Below are 18,151 nucleotides of genomic sequence, written 5' to 3' on the forward strand. Positions count from 1 at the left end.
CTAACTCAGAGACTGAGAGTAGAATGCAAGGTCCTTGAGGGCAAGGAGTATTTTTATATTGTTTCCTTCCCCCAGAACTCAGTATAGTATCTTGCAAATTGTAACCACTTCATTAATATTTTTTGGTCAATTGATTAATTGAAGTATGGGGTAAAATTGCCATAAGGGTCACTGTGACTTTCCTGTAGAGCACTTCAAGGAGACATAAGAAGGTGTGTCATGCTATCCTGTCATCTTGACTGGAAGTCAACAATAAATATTAAATTTAAGAGTATTACTTATATCCCTTTCTGTAGTAATGTAAGTTCAACCAGTCACTCCTCCTTCCTCCCCTACCTCATACATTGTAGACAATAGGACACAGCCGACAAGTGAGAAATCTTGATGCATTCCTCTCGTATATTTCCCTGAGTCAAACTGCAGTCTTAGTTTGTCACTCACATCTCCCTTTGGGAACAGTGCACTTCAGAGAACAGGATCTGGCACTGTGCAGTGAAATGAAGGGGAGATGGAAAGAAGGACCATCATCACACTGAGCCAAATCCCACCTTCAGACACACTCCACATCCACAATTGCCACGAACATCAATGGGTCCAATTTCACAGCTATTTCTCCAGCAAAACCCCCACTGAGGGTAGCCTCCAAGGGAGTCATGCACAGTCTGCTCATTATTGTCAGTGAAAGGCTAGCATTCAGAAATAGTCCTTTGTGAAATGTGAATACAACTAAGAAAAGCTAATTATGTAGTCAAATGTTGTGGGTAAATGCCACATTCCTTGTTCTAATTATCACCTAGCCCAAAGGGGAGAACTTCATTTAACAATGAACTGGGTGAACAAGGTTAATTTCTCCTCCCAAACCTCTTTGGATAGGAGAACAACACACAGCTGGATTCCAAACCACAGCACAAGCTGTAAGGTTTATCTACACAACTTGCTTGCCTTCCCCTTCTCTGCATTTTCTTTTCTTTAAAAAAATAACTTTACTAACAACTTGTCAAAAAAAAAAACACTTTGAGAAGGAAAGCGATTGTGAAATGACTGGGATTTATATAATGGAATGTTTTATACAGAATTAGACAATAGACTCAGGATATAAATAATACATTGTTGGATAATGTCATCTCTGTCAAAGGAACAAATGAGAGGAAAAGATAAACTTGAAATGAATTGATTACGCTATTTGTCCTACTTCTTGAAACTAGAATATTTTAAGAATATCTTCACCAGTGTCTTTTACTTGTTAATATTTTTCTGAATGTATTTTCCTTGCTTTTAATTCCAACAACCACAACAAAAAGGTGAAAGTAACTTTCATATCCTCTATTATTGCAAAAGCATCAATTCAACAATAATAGGTCCCTGTCCAAACTCCACCTAATGACTGCTTTGTGGACCCTCTGGTCACTGGATCCAGATGGCTCAGGAGGAGAAACTGAGGCTGATGACCTTGTACAGCCATCCCTCACCCAAAATCAAGGGCAAGTCATATCATCATTTCTCTGATGTCATGGTCTTCTTTGAAAATGAAGGACAAACACAACCTGCCTGAATGGGGACCCAGCTAGCTGGGTAACTCAGTTCATCCTCTCCTTTCTGATCCCACCATCTTCCTTCGCCTCTCCAATGGAAGCTAAATTTGAATGGCCAGAGGATGCCCAGTTAACTTGGCATTTACTGGCTAGATTTTTCTCTCTCTCCTTCTTTCTTTCTTTCTTTCTTTCTTTCTTTCTTTCTTTCTTTCTTTCTTTCTTTCTTTCTTTCTTTCCTTCCTTCCTTCCTTCCTTCCTTCCTTCCTTCCTTCCTTCCTTCCTTCCTTCCTTCCTTCCTTCTTTCCTTCCTTCTTCCTTTCCTTCCTTCTTTCCTTCTTCCTTTCTTTCTTCTTTTTCCTCCCTTTTTCTATCTTTCTCTCTTTCTTTCTTATCTTTCCCAAAACTTTAAACTCAATACACTCTGAAGCCCATAGATTGGACAACAATAGGTCCCTGCCCAAACTCCACTTAATATCTGTTTTCTGGACCCTCCTGGCTTCAGAGTGATTATCAATAATAACTGTTGCTCTTCTTCTCCCAGCTTGATTTACTTATATTTTTTCTTTTACTCATTTAAGGGGCCATTCTCTGATTACTTCTTAAAGAGGCCTATTCACTGAATGGGTATCCCCTCACTCTAGGTGAGCACTTGAATAGGCTTTAGCTGTAAAAAGGCCAAGGTCTCTCAGTGCACCCTGGGTCATCTCCAGACATCCTGATGAATATCTGTTCACTGGATACAGATGGTTCAGGAGGAGAAAGCGAGGCTGGTGACCTTGCACAACCCTCCTTCCCTGTAAACAAAGTCAAGTGCAAGTCACCCCACCATTTCTCTGACATCATGGTCTTATTCAAAAATGAAGGACAAACATAACAATATTACAAACCATCCACCAAACTTGGGGATTCATATCTGGCACCTTCTTGATTTCTGTCTTCTTTCTTACAACCTAATTGGTCAGGACAAACTAAAAAGGGTTCTTATTTTTTTTTTTTCAGTGCCCAGTTTCCTTGCTTAGCAATCAATACTGTAAGACCAAACAGTTGGTGAGATCACCAATGACTCACTTCCTCCTTCCCCTTAGACAGAGCAAGCATTATAATGGTTACCCACTGACAGTGGAGTGATATCCGAAGTTTTTAGCCTTAACATATTCTCCTCAAAAGTAGACATTTCACCACATCCCTAACATATACAAAGTTCCTTTTCTGGACTCATGACCTCCCCCTCCCTTTTATTTAACCCAGAACACCATATACTCCCTATACCCACTTCTAAAATAAAATGAATTGATAGGATCATGAGATCTTAGCAATAGAGCTTGAATGACCCATGTTGTCAGCAAATCCAATGCTATTATTTTCAAAATAAAGAACCAAAAGCATGGAGAAGCTGTGTCTTACCCAAGTCTACAGAGGTTTTAAGCAGCGATCAGGAGTCACATCTCTCTCCTCTGACATCTAATGGAGCATTCTTTGCACTTTACCAAAAGAGTCATCTAAAATCTCAGCTGCTTATAAAACAATAATAGATTTAGAAATTATTTTTTTTTCTTTCTAGTTGACACACTGAAGCACTGGCATTAACAAATAGTAGAGTGGTATAACAGCACAACCAGAAGGGTGAGGAATCATAAATTCATGTTAAATGTGGATCATTCAAGAATTGAAAGATATTTATCTTCAACATGAAAAACAAAACAAAACCGGTGGGGATTCTAATAGTTGGATTGAAGTATTTGCATGGATGTTGCAGAAAACAAAGATCCATCCTTTTTTTTTTTCAAAGAGGACCTATGACAACACAGTGGGATATCCTGAGTTGCATGTGAATTGGATGCAAGTGAGGCAGAGTTGCACAAAGTCAGCAGGCCTACTCTTTTTTTCCCAGAATTATCAAAGTTCAGTGTCAAGGCTAGTGTCAGAATGACTGACGATGGCCCAGGATGCAGTGGATGATGTTGGTGCCTTTGAAGTCTGATTAGAGATTAATAAGAAGACCATGCTGGGTAAAATTTAATTTTCTGTGGTATTAAAAGTAAGGTTTGGTTCTAGCCCATTCTTTTCTCCTTCTAGATATATTCTTTTAGTAACCTCTTCAACCCCTGTGGATTTCACAGTCTTGTCCATGTAGATGATTCCCAGATTTCTAGATCTACCCGTAGTCTCTCTCTGAGATTCAATCTTGCCTTATCAATTACATATTAAGCATTTCAAAAAATAACTTGAAAACACCTTAAAGTCAACATGTACAAAATGAAACTCCTAACCCTAACCCTCTTCTCTTTGAAATACTGTCATTTTTGTCAAAGACATTGCTATCCTTCCAGACTCCTAGATTTTAACTTCAACATTAATTTGGACACTTCCCTCTTCCTCTCCCTAAGTATCCAAACACTTGCCAAATCTTGCTTTTTCCCCATTCACAAATTATCTTAAATTACACTCCTTTCTTTTCACTTCTGCAGCTACCACTTTATTTCAGGTTCTTCTCACCTGGATTATTGCAATACACACCTAATTACTCTCCTTGCCTAAGGTGGAGGGTACTATCAGCCTCCCGGTTATCCTGACTCATAACTTAGATGTCACCCTAAATTCTTTCTCACCCCACCTCACATATCCAGTCTATTGTCAAGACCTAAAGATTTTTTTTCCTCTATACGATTTCTTATATACATCCATTTCTCTCTTCTGACATTGTAACCACTGTGGTATGGGCCTTCATCACCTAACCACTAGAGTGTTACAGTAGAACCACTTGTTCTTTTCCCTGCATTAAGTCTCTCTCTACTCCAATCTATCTTTATCCACTTGTCATATGGATTTGTTTAAAGTACATATCTGACCATATAACTCCTTACTGTTATGCAATAAACTACAGTATTCCTTTATTACCTCTAGGGACAAAAATAATTTCTTTGTTAACCTGCCCCCAACGTAGCTTTCCAAACTTCTTATTTTTTATTCACCCCCATGTATTCTGTCATAACACTGTTTTCTCTTTCCTCTTCCTCCAACAAAACTCTCCATCTTGTCTACATTTTCATTGGCCATCCCCAACGCCTAGAATTTTTTATCTTTGCTTCACTGTTGCCTGCCTCCCTCTACCAATCCTTCTAATCTCTCTCCCTCCCTCCCTCCCTCCCTCCCTCTCTCTCTCTCTCTCTCTCTCTCTCTCTCTCTCTCTCTCTCTCTCTCTCTCTCTCTCTATATATATATATATATATATATATATATATATATGTATATATATATATATATACACACACAGATATATATTTATTTGTCTCTCTCTTTCCCTCCCTCCCTCCTTTCTTTCCTCCTTCTCTCATCTGTCTCTGTCTACCTCATTTCTATCTCTGTCTGTCTCTGTGTTTCTGTCTTTGTCTCTGTCTCTGTCCCTCTCTTTATCTCTGTCTCTCTCGTCTCTCTCATCATTCCTCTTGTCTCACTTCTCTTTTGAGGAGTTGCTTTACTGAGAATTCTAAGGATACCTAAGCTCATTGAAGAAAGTTGAGTTTCAACTACAGAGGGAATGTGTAAAACATTTTGATCCAAAGATATTTGATATAGGAGGGATAACATCTGCACCTGGAGTTTTAAAATAGCTGCTTGTCAGCAATATGTCACTTTTCTAGAGAAAGCAGAGATGAGGAAATCAGCATTGGTAATTTGGTGTGGTATAACATGTGGATTTATAACTCTGACCATGAACGCTCCTCCTCAGTCTTCACTGTCACACCTCTGTCATTCTCCTTACGAAAAAAAATACACTCATTTCTGGTGTCCAGGTGCTACTTTCATTCATTTCCATTTCCATAATAACAGCTAAGATTAATTCAATATGTCAGGCTACAGCACACTTCCAACTCCCAATTGAATCCTCAGAGCATTCCATTTTACAAATAAGAAAACTGAGTCTGAAAGAGTTAAAACAATTTGTCCACCATCCTTGCAGAAGCCAGTAATAGAACTAGGACTCCAGTTCTTTCAAAACTCTCCCCAATTATCGCTCTTTTATGCCAGATGACTCTCTTATTTTTCAGGCTGTTTCCATTGCAGAGATTCTTTCAAATCACTTTCATTCTAATAGAACTTATTTGCATTCACTCCTTAATATAAACTTTCCTGTTTGAAGATCATGTTTTACTTTGGCAAATGTTTGAAAATTTTGACTGTATTTTCAATTGAATGTGGACTTCAGTATTTCAGTGGTTCCATGGCCTCTTAGAAATGCATATTCCTTCCAATGGTATACTTAGAAACTCATCTTTTCCTTTTTAAACCATTTGACTTATCCTTTGTCTTTTGAGGACCTCACATTGGGGTTCATTCAGAAAGATTGTATCAAGTTCTCAGGATCGTAGGATCCTTATATCACACACCAAGAACTGGAAAGGAAGTCTCAGGTCACCAAATTTTCACCACCACCACCACCCACTATTATGCAGATTGGGAAAACAAGGAAAAGAGGATGCAAAGTCATAATAAAAAAATCTTCAAAGTCATAGTAGTAAAAATCAGAAACAGAATATAAACTTAAGTCTACTGGTTACAGTCAGTGATTTTTTTTCACCAAATTTACCTGACCCTTTTTTCTATAGACAACTTGAGGTTTCTATTCTTATATCTTTCCTATAAAGATGTAACTCACTAAAGAGCAGGAGCTTGGCTCCATTGTCATCATGTCTCTTACTTTTCCTAAACCTTTGCATGATTTTCTCCGGCTTAATTAAAAAAAAAAAAGAAAACTGGAGGAAAAATCTATCAAAAGTTGAGATGTTTTTTTCTTTTTTTTGATTATAGATGAGAAGGAGGCTAATCTCCATTTATTGCTCTTTTATTATGCTACGATGCTATATGTGATTTGAAACCTCTGGCTTAAAATATAATAGAATTTACTATATCTGTTCATTCATTCACTTGGTATTCAGTATAATTCCTCATACAAAGCAGGTACTGAATATGCTTTGATTGAATTGCATAGAAACTAATCCCACAAATATTTAATGAGTGACAATGTTGTGCAAGGAACAGTTACTAGATACCAAGAGGGATAGAAAAAATTAACAAGATCAATCTGCCCCCAAAGCATTTATAATTGGATATTTTAAAAAAATAATTTAGTACTCATAGAATTTCTCTTTTTATTAATGTATGAACTCCCTGCACCAATGACAATACTGCTTCTTTCGTACCTTGATAGTTAGTTACTCTTTATTATGTGAATAAGCATTAATTGAGCATTCAATCTACCTACACATATTAAGTGCCTACAATGTGCTACCTTGGGCTAAGGGCTGGAAATACAAGTACAAAGAACACAAAGGAACCCAGAACTTAGTTCCAACCCTAATTCTATCTATTATTGAACTGATTATGAATCTGATCTAGACTGATCATTAGAAACTAGATGTGAAGTCTATTGCCATACTCATACTTAAAGACTGGCATGGATTGAGTGGATCTACCAGAGCTCTTATTCTGCCATCACCTCTTTTGAAAGCCCAGTTACCTTAATACTATGATGAGCTACACACAGATTATTGTCATAGAGGCTACAACCTATTAAATAAGAATAAGATTTCAAATCCTACATATAATATCAGGAAATCATGTGCTTCTAATGCCACTTTACTCTCCCATCTATTTTTCTTCTAATTAATAGTTGAAATATCATGAAAATCTTACTAAAATAGTTCTGGGACAATGATAAAATCTCTTTTTTTGTTGTTGTTTGGCAGGTTTTCCTATTTCTTACTATGCCCATCCCCAATTCAAGTTTAGTCTTCTCAGATGAAGTTTAAAATTAATTCCCTTCTCCTCTATTAAACATAGAGAGCGTCTTTTGTAAAAGCATTCCCCTGTTGGTCAAATAAAACATATTGATCCTCAACAGAAAGGTTCAATACTGACTATCACAGCTGTAAGCGTAATACAATAAGAAGCAGTCTTTTTGATCTCTGCTGAAGGCTTTCCTCTTGACATTTGTTGAATGGATCCATAGATGGCTGACAATGAAAACAGGGGTTTTAAAGGCTTACTGGAAAGCAATAATAACCATTACTCTATTCCTTCATTAACCATAAGATATTTCCATATGCCTTCCAAGAAAAACAAACAATTTGGACACAATGTAAATGTTCAAGACTATTACATTTAATTTAAAATGTGCAGTTGTGGGTTTAAAACATCTTGAGTGCTTTGAAGGGGAAAACAGCATCACTGGAGTAGAACTTAGCTTTGAGAGAGAAAAAATCAGCCTATTATGCACATAAAAGTAAATTTCTTGCACAAATGATTAATTTACAACATGCGTAGCCATGAGCATTAACATGGAGGAAAAATGAAATACAGATTTGAAATACTATTTGGACAATGTAGTAGAAAAATCCTGAAAAATAATTATGTGATGGGGACTCCATTTTTCCCTTCTGTAAAGTGGGGAGAATAATCCTTGCATTATGAGTTTTACGGGTATATTTGGTGAAAACATTTTTGAAATTTTAAGGCAATGAGGAAATGTGTTTTCATTTCTTTTTCTCTCCACCCTCCCGTGAAAGTATGATAAACTTCCTACAATTTGAAGCAAAACTTTAACTTACAGTTTTGTTTTTCTTTTCATTATCTAAAGATAAAATTCTAATATGGGGAAATCTAGTCAATGTGAAAGTAATACTATTCAGAATTCATTCTATACTCAGAAAAGAAATTTGAAAGAAATACATTTCTTCCACTTCAGCTATGTCCAAAGTACCAACCAGGTGAGTCAATGTCCTTTACTTTGGGTTTTATTTTTCCAAATGATTAGTTAGCCTAGTAGCAAAAGCATAAAATGAATGACTTGAAAAATATCTTAGTGACCCTCTATTTTAACATTTTCATTTCATGGCTGTAGTGACATATGCCAAGACAAAGGAAAGAGGATATTAAATGCCATAGGACCCAGTATTAGCAGATACTGAATTGTAGTCAAAGTCCTCCAGTTCTCAGTTCTCTTTTCCCAGCCCTCAGTGAAGTAAAATAGAATGGCAGGATTGTATTGTGGATCACAGATTTACAGTTGGAAGGATCTTATAGGCCAACAAGTCCAAGACATTTCATTTTCAAAGAAGAGTTGAAACTAAGAATTTAAAGAATTTGCTCCAACTTACACGGGCAGTAAGCAGCAGGCCTCAGAATCAGACCCAGGTTCTCTGGTATCAAATTCTGGGATCTTGTGATGGTCCTGGGCTTGGAGTTAGGATGATGTGGTTTCAAACTATGCCTCAGATACTTAGAGTATATCAGAGGTGCGTGAACTTAGAAGATCATTTACCTTCTCTGAACTTTGGCTTTCACAACTATAAAAGCTCAACTCACCTGTTGAAGTAGTCAGCAACTCCCAATTCAGAAATGTTATAAGGCTCAAATTGAATTATATCTCTTTATACTATCTACATGTGTCTATCTATCTAATGTATGTTACTGTTTTATGTATGGATATGTATGAATGTGCGTGTTTCTGTGTTTGTGTGTGTACAGTAAGCCATTATTATTGGAAAGAGTACTGAATTTATAAACAGAGAGCTTTTCTTTGAATTCTAGACCCACTCCCTCATTAAATGTGACCTTGAATAAGGAGTAAATCTTGTAATCTATCAGGCCCCCTGTTAAATTTTCTTTTAAATCAGTGAGTTGGACTAAATGACTGTTAAGATGCCCTCCCGTTCTAAATCTATATGCAATAGATATGTCTTTTGAATATAATTTATCCATCTGTGGCAAAAGTCCTATCAAATGTATATTCATTGGAAGGGAAATACTTTTGTCATGTTAAATATATATATATAATGGTGCCAATAACAATGATGAGGATGATGATGATGAATTTGATGTATACTTTGTATAATATTAGGCAGGGAGTTATAGCTAGTAAAGACCTTGTCTTGGAATAGCGATGACCTGTTTTCAAGACTCAACTTTGATATTTACTGGCTATATGACAAGCACACGTTACTTAAGTTCTCAATGGCATCTCTGCTTGCATTGGTAGAGTCTGCTTCTTATCTCAACATCTAACATAAATTTCTCTGTTTGCAAGTTCCTTTCATTGCTTTTATTTCTATCCTCTCAAGCTACTTGATCAATCAATCAATCAACGTTCTAGAGCTCTGTGAAAGTGTCTTTGAATTGAACGTGTGTCCTAACAAACAATTGATATATTTGAGAATAAAAACTGCCTCATTTCAGTACTTTTGACCTGGGATCTGTGAATTTCTTTTTGTTTTTGTGTTATTTGTTTGATTTGATTTGCAAATTGTGTTTCCATACATTAGCTTTCCTTTGAAATGCTATGTATTTTGTTGTATATGTTGAAATATATTATTCTGAGAAGTGGTCCATAGGGATTTGGTTCAGCCTGCCAAATTATACAGCATGTACACACGCACACACACATGTGCGCACACACACACAGTCAGTGGTTAAATTTCTCTGATTTAAACCTTCACATAGAATTCTTTTCAGGGTGAAAGCAAAGCTTTATGATTCTTCAAGATCAGTACTTGGTTTTCAGATATTCCAATTTTATCTTTCTTTCAGGGAGCCTCAGGTTAGGAGAATTATGTATGAAAAGATAGCATTGAGAAATGGCTAAGAGCTGACCTTGGAGTCATAAGACTTAAAATCAAGTTTAGCTCCTAATACACATTGGCCTTATTATGCTAATAAAGGTCTTAACCTCTTAGCAGATCAATTCATTATTGAAGACCTGCAGTTGCAAAGGAGCAGCTTCTCTGCATGGTGGGAGGACTTTCTGCAATGAGAGTTTTCTGTGATAATGAAATTATCCCACTAAATTTATTTTAACATATTATTATTGTCTTTTTAAAAGACTTTTTTCTAATTACATGTAAAACATTTTCACATTCATTTTTTCAACTGTTGGGTTCCAAATGGTTTCTCACATCCGCTCTCTTTGAAGAGGCAAGTAATAGGTTGTACATGCACAGTCCTTCAAAATAGATTTCCATATTAGTCATCACACTGGATTTAAAATATCAGTATGGTAGTTGGGGTGATAATGACAATAAAGATAGTAGTATAATAATAATATTTTAGGACTGCTCGGTGGTACAGTGGGTAAAGCATTGATATCAAGAAGAATCATGCACACGAGTTCAAATCCAGCTTTAGGCACTTACTAGCTGTGCCACTCAGCACATGTCACTTCACCCTGTTGGCCTCAGTTTCTCATTTGTAAAAATGAGCTGGAGAAGGGAATAGCAAACAACTTCAATATTATTGCCAAAAAAACCTCCAATGGGATGGCAAAGAGTTAGAAACAAGTGAAATGACTAAACAAAAAACAAGAACAATTTGATTATTTTAAATCTAATATGATATTTTCATTAATGTGGAAAATTCCCACAACAACCCAACAAGCTACAACTTCTACTATTACCTGTACTATTCTTTTGTTTGTTCATTTGTTGCTGTTTTTATCTACAGAGAATCAAGAGAACAAAGCCAGGATGGTGAAAGAAATTTGCTTCATGTCATACGATGGCCAATGGAAGCAACAAGAGATATTTCCCCTATAGAAGAGAAGATTTAGTTGAAATAAGTTTGCTGTTTCTAAGTATAGTCTTTCTATTGGAATAAAATCTCCCCAATTCTATGATTCTATGTTTGTCATGTTTCCAGAGAGCAAAAAGCATCTATAAGGCACTTACTATGTTCCCACCACATGCAGCTAAGTGGTAGAAATGTAAATACAAGTAAAAAAAAAACAGTCCCTGCCTTAAGGAGCTCATGTTCAAATAGAAAAGACAACACATGAAGGGAAACTAAAGAGGGCAGGGGCAAGTGAAGATATATGACCTAGGCTTCTGGAAGGAAAGAAAAGATGCAGATCAATTACATTTATTTTGTTTGGCCCCAGAATATAGAACTAAGACAGATGGCACTTGCAAACAGTAAATCAAAGCCAAATGCACAGTTAAATTTTCTCTAGTGCTATACCAAAGTGGAGTGGGCCTTCTTGGGAGAGAGTAGGGTTTTCCATCCCTGGAGGTCTTTATTGATTTTAGCAGAGGCCATCCTTTTTCAAGCAAGTCCACGTTGGACAACAGGACCTCTTAGGTTCCTTGTCTGTCTGGGATTCCATAATGTTTTGATTCTCACAGCAATCATCCTCATTCTGTGAAGTCTGTGACTGTATTTTAAAATAGTAAATTATATTTTTTCACATGCCTCTACCCATCAGACTATGCCTCTTGGTGCAGAGCATTTTTCTACTGTGAAGGCCCAATGCATTCAGTACCACCATGGGGTGCCAGTTCTATTGGGAGAATCTGGCTTCTAAAGGCCAGCATTATCTGTACATCCCTGCCATTTGTCTCACTCTACTGTGAAAATAATTGAGTTCATCAACAAATCTATAGTAACCACCAGTGAATAAGTGTTTCCTGGTCTTAAAACTCTGATCTAACCCCTTCAATCCTCAGAGGCTTAGAGTACATTGGCAACAATAATGAACTAGCTGACTTCCTATTCACTTTTCTCCCATGGGAAGAAGCCCCCTTTAGTGCAGATTTGTTCTGTGCTGAATGCAAATAACCCCTCCCTTCTCCATAGAATAGCTAAATCCAAGTCATTTCTTTAGTCCATGTGGTGCCAGGATGCAGAATGCTGCCTTAGAATCAGAGAAGGGCCATTCTGGACAGCAGTTTGAAATGTTGAAAGTGACTGTAAGAACATGCTGCTGAGCCTATCCACCAAGTGGCACAAAAATAGTTCAATGGAGAGGTAGCTAGTCAAATAAAAAGAAAGGTAGATAAAACATTTATTGAGGATTTACTACATATGAGGTACTATGCTAAGCACTGGAAACACAAACTCAAGAAAAACATATACAAAGAAATGTCTCAAAAATGCTCCCTAAGACAAACAGGCAAATAAACAAACAATTAGAAAAGCTATCAGTGAATGATTAAGTAAATTGTGCTACCATGAGAAGTAATGAAGGTGAAAGACACAAGGAGACATCCTAAGACTTGCTTGATTTGTTGCACAATGAAGTAAACAGAATCAGGAAAACATGATGCACAGTGATTATAGCATGAGTGGAAAGAAGAAAATAAAACGTTGTGTAATTATCATTGAGATTTCAGCGATAGATGAGCTAGTTTTGTTGAACATTTTTCATAAAAAAATCTCTTACATGAATGGCTCCTTCATGAAGGAGGAGAGAAGAATATATTGGGAAATAAATATTTATGTTAAAACAAAAACTATAAACACTTTTTCAATGATACGAAATCAAAGAAGTACTTGGGCAAGATCACCTAGCAATCTGAGATTAGAACTCATGTTTCCTTATTCATAATTCACCGTGTTCCATATAGTCTCAACATGGCTAGGAAAAGGTCAAGGAAACACTTACTCACTGGTGGTTACTATAGATTTGTTGATGAACTCAATTATTTTCACAGTAGAGTGAGACAAATGGCAGGGATGTAAAGATAATGCCGGCCTTTGGAAGCCAGATGCTCCCAATAGAACTGGCATCCCATGGCGGTACTGAATGCTTGGGCCTTCATAGTAGAAAAGTGCTTTGCACCAAGAGGCATGGTCTGATGGGTAGAGGAACAGGTCATGGCTGTAGGAAAACCATCTTTAGAATGCCAATGAAATATACTGTTTTACTTTATAGTCTATTAATCTAATGAGTTTTCCCTTTACTGTAGGATAATGTTTTCCAGTTCTTTTCATTTATAAAAGATTCCTATTTGAATTTATCCATATTCATTCCAAGAAATATGGAAGAAAACTTCACTTTCTCTGACAAATGAAAATAAATTCATACATCAGATTATCTGAGGTCAGACAGAGATGAAGACTCAGAAAGAAGGAATTACAGTATATCATTATTGTGGGGTTTTAGATAAATCATATCACATGATTTATGCCTCAGTTTCTTCTTTTGTGAATTGGAGAGGTTAAATTAATGATTCTTTCAAGCTATAAAACATGCCTCATCATTTTTTGCTTTTCTACTTGTTGTAACAGTATTCTTTATGCTTGGAATGTCCTCTCTCTTTCACATACACATGGCTGCCTAATGAAATTCTGCCCACTCTTCAAGGCCTAGGTCAAAAGCTGGCTTTTTCATTATCTTCTTTATACTCCTAATTCCTACTAGGAAGTGATTTATCACCATATAAACTCCTAGCGTTTCATAATCACCTTTTATACGTATAGTCTAGCTTATTTTTATCTGGGATTCTGTCCCTACCCTGCTCTCTGATATGGCACTGTAAACTTCCTAAAGACAAGTACTCTGCCTTATAGAGAGGTGTCTTATAGAGAGGTGATTTTGTTAGGTGTTTGATGAAGGAATCAATGCAATTGTATGATAGTGCTCTTCCCCCTTCCCCCACCCCGTCTACTAAGGGTGAAAGAGCTCTTCAATTATCTCCCTCAAAAAGCTGGGGAATGATAAACTATTTCCACATCATAGAGAGCAGATTTCCTGACTTATTTGTGTTTGAGACTGAACTTGAAAACCCTTTTAATATAGTCAACATAATTTTTATTTTCTCAGCAGAGGTGAGCAAACACCAATTTAGAGACAAACATTTCCAACTTTGGATGCAAACTTATCAGTTTGAGAGGTCAAGTACGACAGGCTCCCACAATTTCTATATGACAGCTGTCTGTAAGAGGTGCCCTCCCTACATCTAATACCATGGTTTGGGGAAGAAACCATGACCATCTTGGAAAGGAGAATCTTAATCCCTGGTCTAGTTTACCATAAGATCAGGAAGACACAGAAGAGCCACAACAAGCAGGAATTATTGCTTCTGAGATGCCATAAAAAATTTAATATTTTGATGTGTCAAGTATCAACTTTAATAGTTACTGATGCATCCTTAAGTCTTTGCTAGTATATGTTTGCTTTAAACATTCCTTTTATGCGGAGGAACTCAGGGAACTCTAATCGTTCCTTATCAATTAATCAAATATTGAATAAGTGCTCATATATCAAGTAGGGTTCCAATTGTTCACAAGAAATCCATCTTTTTAATTCTCACAAATGGCCATCTAACAGAGGGAAGTGAAGACATCCAACAGATGAAAACCAGGGCATCTTCTAGCAATCTATTTAACTATGGGATAATTTCATTTTTTAGGAAAGTGTCTGCCCTTCTTTCCAACCAAAATTGACTAACTATTTCTAGGGGCTCCTAGTACTTCCATCTTATACCAAGTGGAACAAGTAGGGTCCCTCTTCAGTGTGACAGCCTTGAATATGAAAAGACTATTACAATTTTCCGTGATGATTTCCTTTTCTACAGCTTAAAAAGTTTACATCTCCAATTCCTTCAGTTAGTCCTGAGATGGCAAGTTTTACCGGCCCCATGCCTTCTTCTCTCCAATTGTCTTGGTAAATCAGGGGTGTTTTTAAATGCCACACCCCAAAGTGGACACAATGCTCCAGAAATACTGAATCAGGTCACAGACTACCACTTCCAATGAGAGTCAAGGAGGGGAATAAGCATTTATAGAATACTTAATGAATGCCCATCACTGCACTAATTTATTCCTCACAACTCTGGAAGTTGGTGCTATTATTCTACTTATTTTATAGCTGAAGAAATGATGCAGAGTGATTTGCCTGGCATTACGCAGCTAGAAAGCATCGGAGGTCAGATTTGAACCAAGGTCTTCCTGATTCTCAGGTCCAGACTATCCGCCTCTAGTGTTCATGACTCCATGTGTCCCTGACACATTTGTCTCTTATCTACTCTTCTCTTCTTTTGATAATTTGTCATTTATTAACAATAAAAACATCCTCATACACAAGAAAAAATAGTAACACAAGTGTATGTTCATTTGTTGCAAGTCTTTGGTGGAACAGCAGCTAAACCGACTTTGCAGCTAATGAAAACTTTGTTCACAGTTTTTGGCCAAAGCTTTCTGGTTGCTTCTCTATAATGTCTAACTCTCCATTGTTGCTACTCATAGCTCATGATATCACCATTTTAGAGAATCAGGTGAATATGGACCATCATAGGGAACAATTTAGGAAGGAGAACACATGGTCATTTAGGGAGGTCTCTCTAAGAGGGTTCATGAGGGACTTGAGGCCAAAAATGGCCTAGCAGAGAGTAGTGAGGTTTCTACATTCCTTGATTCAGGATCATACAACCACAAAAACTCATCCAGGGAGAGCTTGGCTGCATGGGATTGAGACTCTTTATTTTGTCCCAGTCTAGTTTTATATTGAACACCATCCACCAGAACCCAAAAGGCAAAATAAAATAACCGCATTAAAGTTTCCTTAAGGCCTAGTTGCACACACTGCACTTGGGCAAACTGATGGAGAGCTGACACTGGGTTGATTTCTCCATGTTTGTACTACATGGTGAATTTCTTGGGAATCTTCTTTGGATTAAGGATAGTATTTCGATTAGGCAGGACTAGTTTGAAAAGCAGTGATTTTATGATTTGTGTGACCTTAGAAGCTCAATTTAAGACTGTATTACTCTGATGAGAAATATCCTGGAGGAGGATTCACTGTTGTTGAAGAAGGTTGAACTGACAAGCTCTTTTTTCACACCTGAGCAAAGTTAGGAACCATATAACTCTGAAACCAATCTACGTTATCAGCCATTTTTTTGGGCCTCAGAGTGGCCACCTCCTCCAGCCCTGCCACTCCTGGGATCAGGATGGAAGGAATATGCACTCTTCTCTTGACAGCCTAGACACATAAATTCTCTGGACACACAACTAGTAAGACCCTTCAGGACAAGAGGGCTGAAGATGACTATCATCTACCTCAGACTTATTCTTCAGGATAATCACTACATCACCCAAAGGGTAATTTTTTATTGGTGTTTTCCACTCAAACCAATTCTACCCCAAGCACTCCCACACATATGTATCATATTCTGTTTTTATAACATAGAGATTAAAATATACATATGCTTTCCAAAAAAAAAATTATTGAGTCTATTGAAGCTGCTACTTGAAGGGTCCTAGACAGAAGGATATCTGTCCTTTTTCTCTCAGATTCTGGAATAGGGATGGTGGTGAAGGGATTTGGCAAAACCCAGCTCTTCCCAGCTACCCTTCTCTTCTTCTTGGTCCCTCTGGGAACTCTCCATTCTTCCCCTGTTCTTTCACTGGACACAGCATCTCAGATAGATGGCAGGTGAAAAGGAGATTGTGCTGACTTCATCGTATTTCTTCCTTTAACATCCATAACATTTCTTTCCCAAAAGATAGGAAGGGAGGAAGGGAAGAAAGATAAAGGGTAAGTGAAAATAGAAAAAAAAGGATAAAGGCAAAGAAAAGGAGAGGAAAAGAGATGGACCAAGAGATACAAAAAGACAGATAGATGTGCACAGAGGCAGACAGGTGGAGAAAGGACACAGCCACAGAAAGGAGATATAGACATCGACAGACAGAGGTAAAGAGAGATTAAGACAGAGAGAAATAGATCAACAGTGAAAAGAAGAGATAGGGAGAGAAAAGAGGAGAGGGAGACAGAGGTCCAGAAGGGTAGGGGAAGCAAGAAGAGGGAGGAGTCTAATAAGGCCAGGGTGAAAATTGACTGAGCATTGACTGAAAACCAGGAGCTGTTATGTTAAGGCAATAAAACACACAGATTCAGAGTTACCATGTGAGCATATTCAAGCAAGACCTTGGCAGCACCTGGAGTTTCATCTCTGCTGGCTTGATAATTTTTTCCGGGTGTTTATTTTTCTTTTCCTCTCTGTAATCATTCTGCCCCCAGCCAGGGTTTTGATCCTGGTTGCCTGCATTATGTTTTTCTATTTTAGCCTCTTTATTACTAGAAAATGCTCTTTCCCTCAGCTCTTCCTTATGATCAGGATATGTCAGGAAACAGATCATCGTTACACATGACACTCTGCTCAATTCGGGAAACCTTTGTTAGGCTTGTATTGTGCTCAGTGTTGCTACAGAGCAGAACAAGGCCTGCCAGGGCAGACTGTGTGGCTGCTTGGAAGGGGGGGGTGAGGACATGAGGGGGCATTCCTTTGTAGGGATGTTGCCGAACTTATTCCAAAGACCATAGGATTGTAAATTTTCAATGCAAGAGAAATTTGACCGTTTTCTATTCTAAGGATGTTGATGATGATTGACTTTGTATACTATTTTAACATTTGTAAAGCAATTTTCTAATGATCACACGATCATTAGAACAACTATGAGATGTGTATGCTATTGTTATCCATATTATACAAAGGAGGAAACTGAGGCAGGCATTAGTTATGTGATTTGATTTTCCTAGGGCTATATAGTTAGTATCTGAAACTGGATTTGAACTGTGGTTTTCTTGATTCTATCCACTACACCCCTTAGCTGTCTCTGTGTAGTTCAACTCCTCTCATTTAATAGATGAGAAAATTGAGGCCCCAAGATATTACATTACATTACACTGCATTAAATTACATAATATTATGTTAAGTTTATTATGTTGTTATGTTATGCTGTTATGTTATAACCTATCCTGTTCTACCCTACTCTACCGTATATGCATTTTTTGTTTTCAGCATTCACTTTCAAAAGATCTTGAGTTCTAAATCTCCCCTTCCTCAAGA

This window comes from Notamacropus eugenii, chromosome 1, assembly GCF_028372415.1.
Source record: "Notamacropus eugenii isolate mMacEug1 chromosome 1, mMacEug1.pri_v2, whole genome shotgun sequence".
NCBI classification, from domain to species: Eukaryota; Metazoa; Chordata; class Mammalia; order Diprotodontia; family Macropodidae; genus Notamacropus; species Notamacropus eugenii.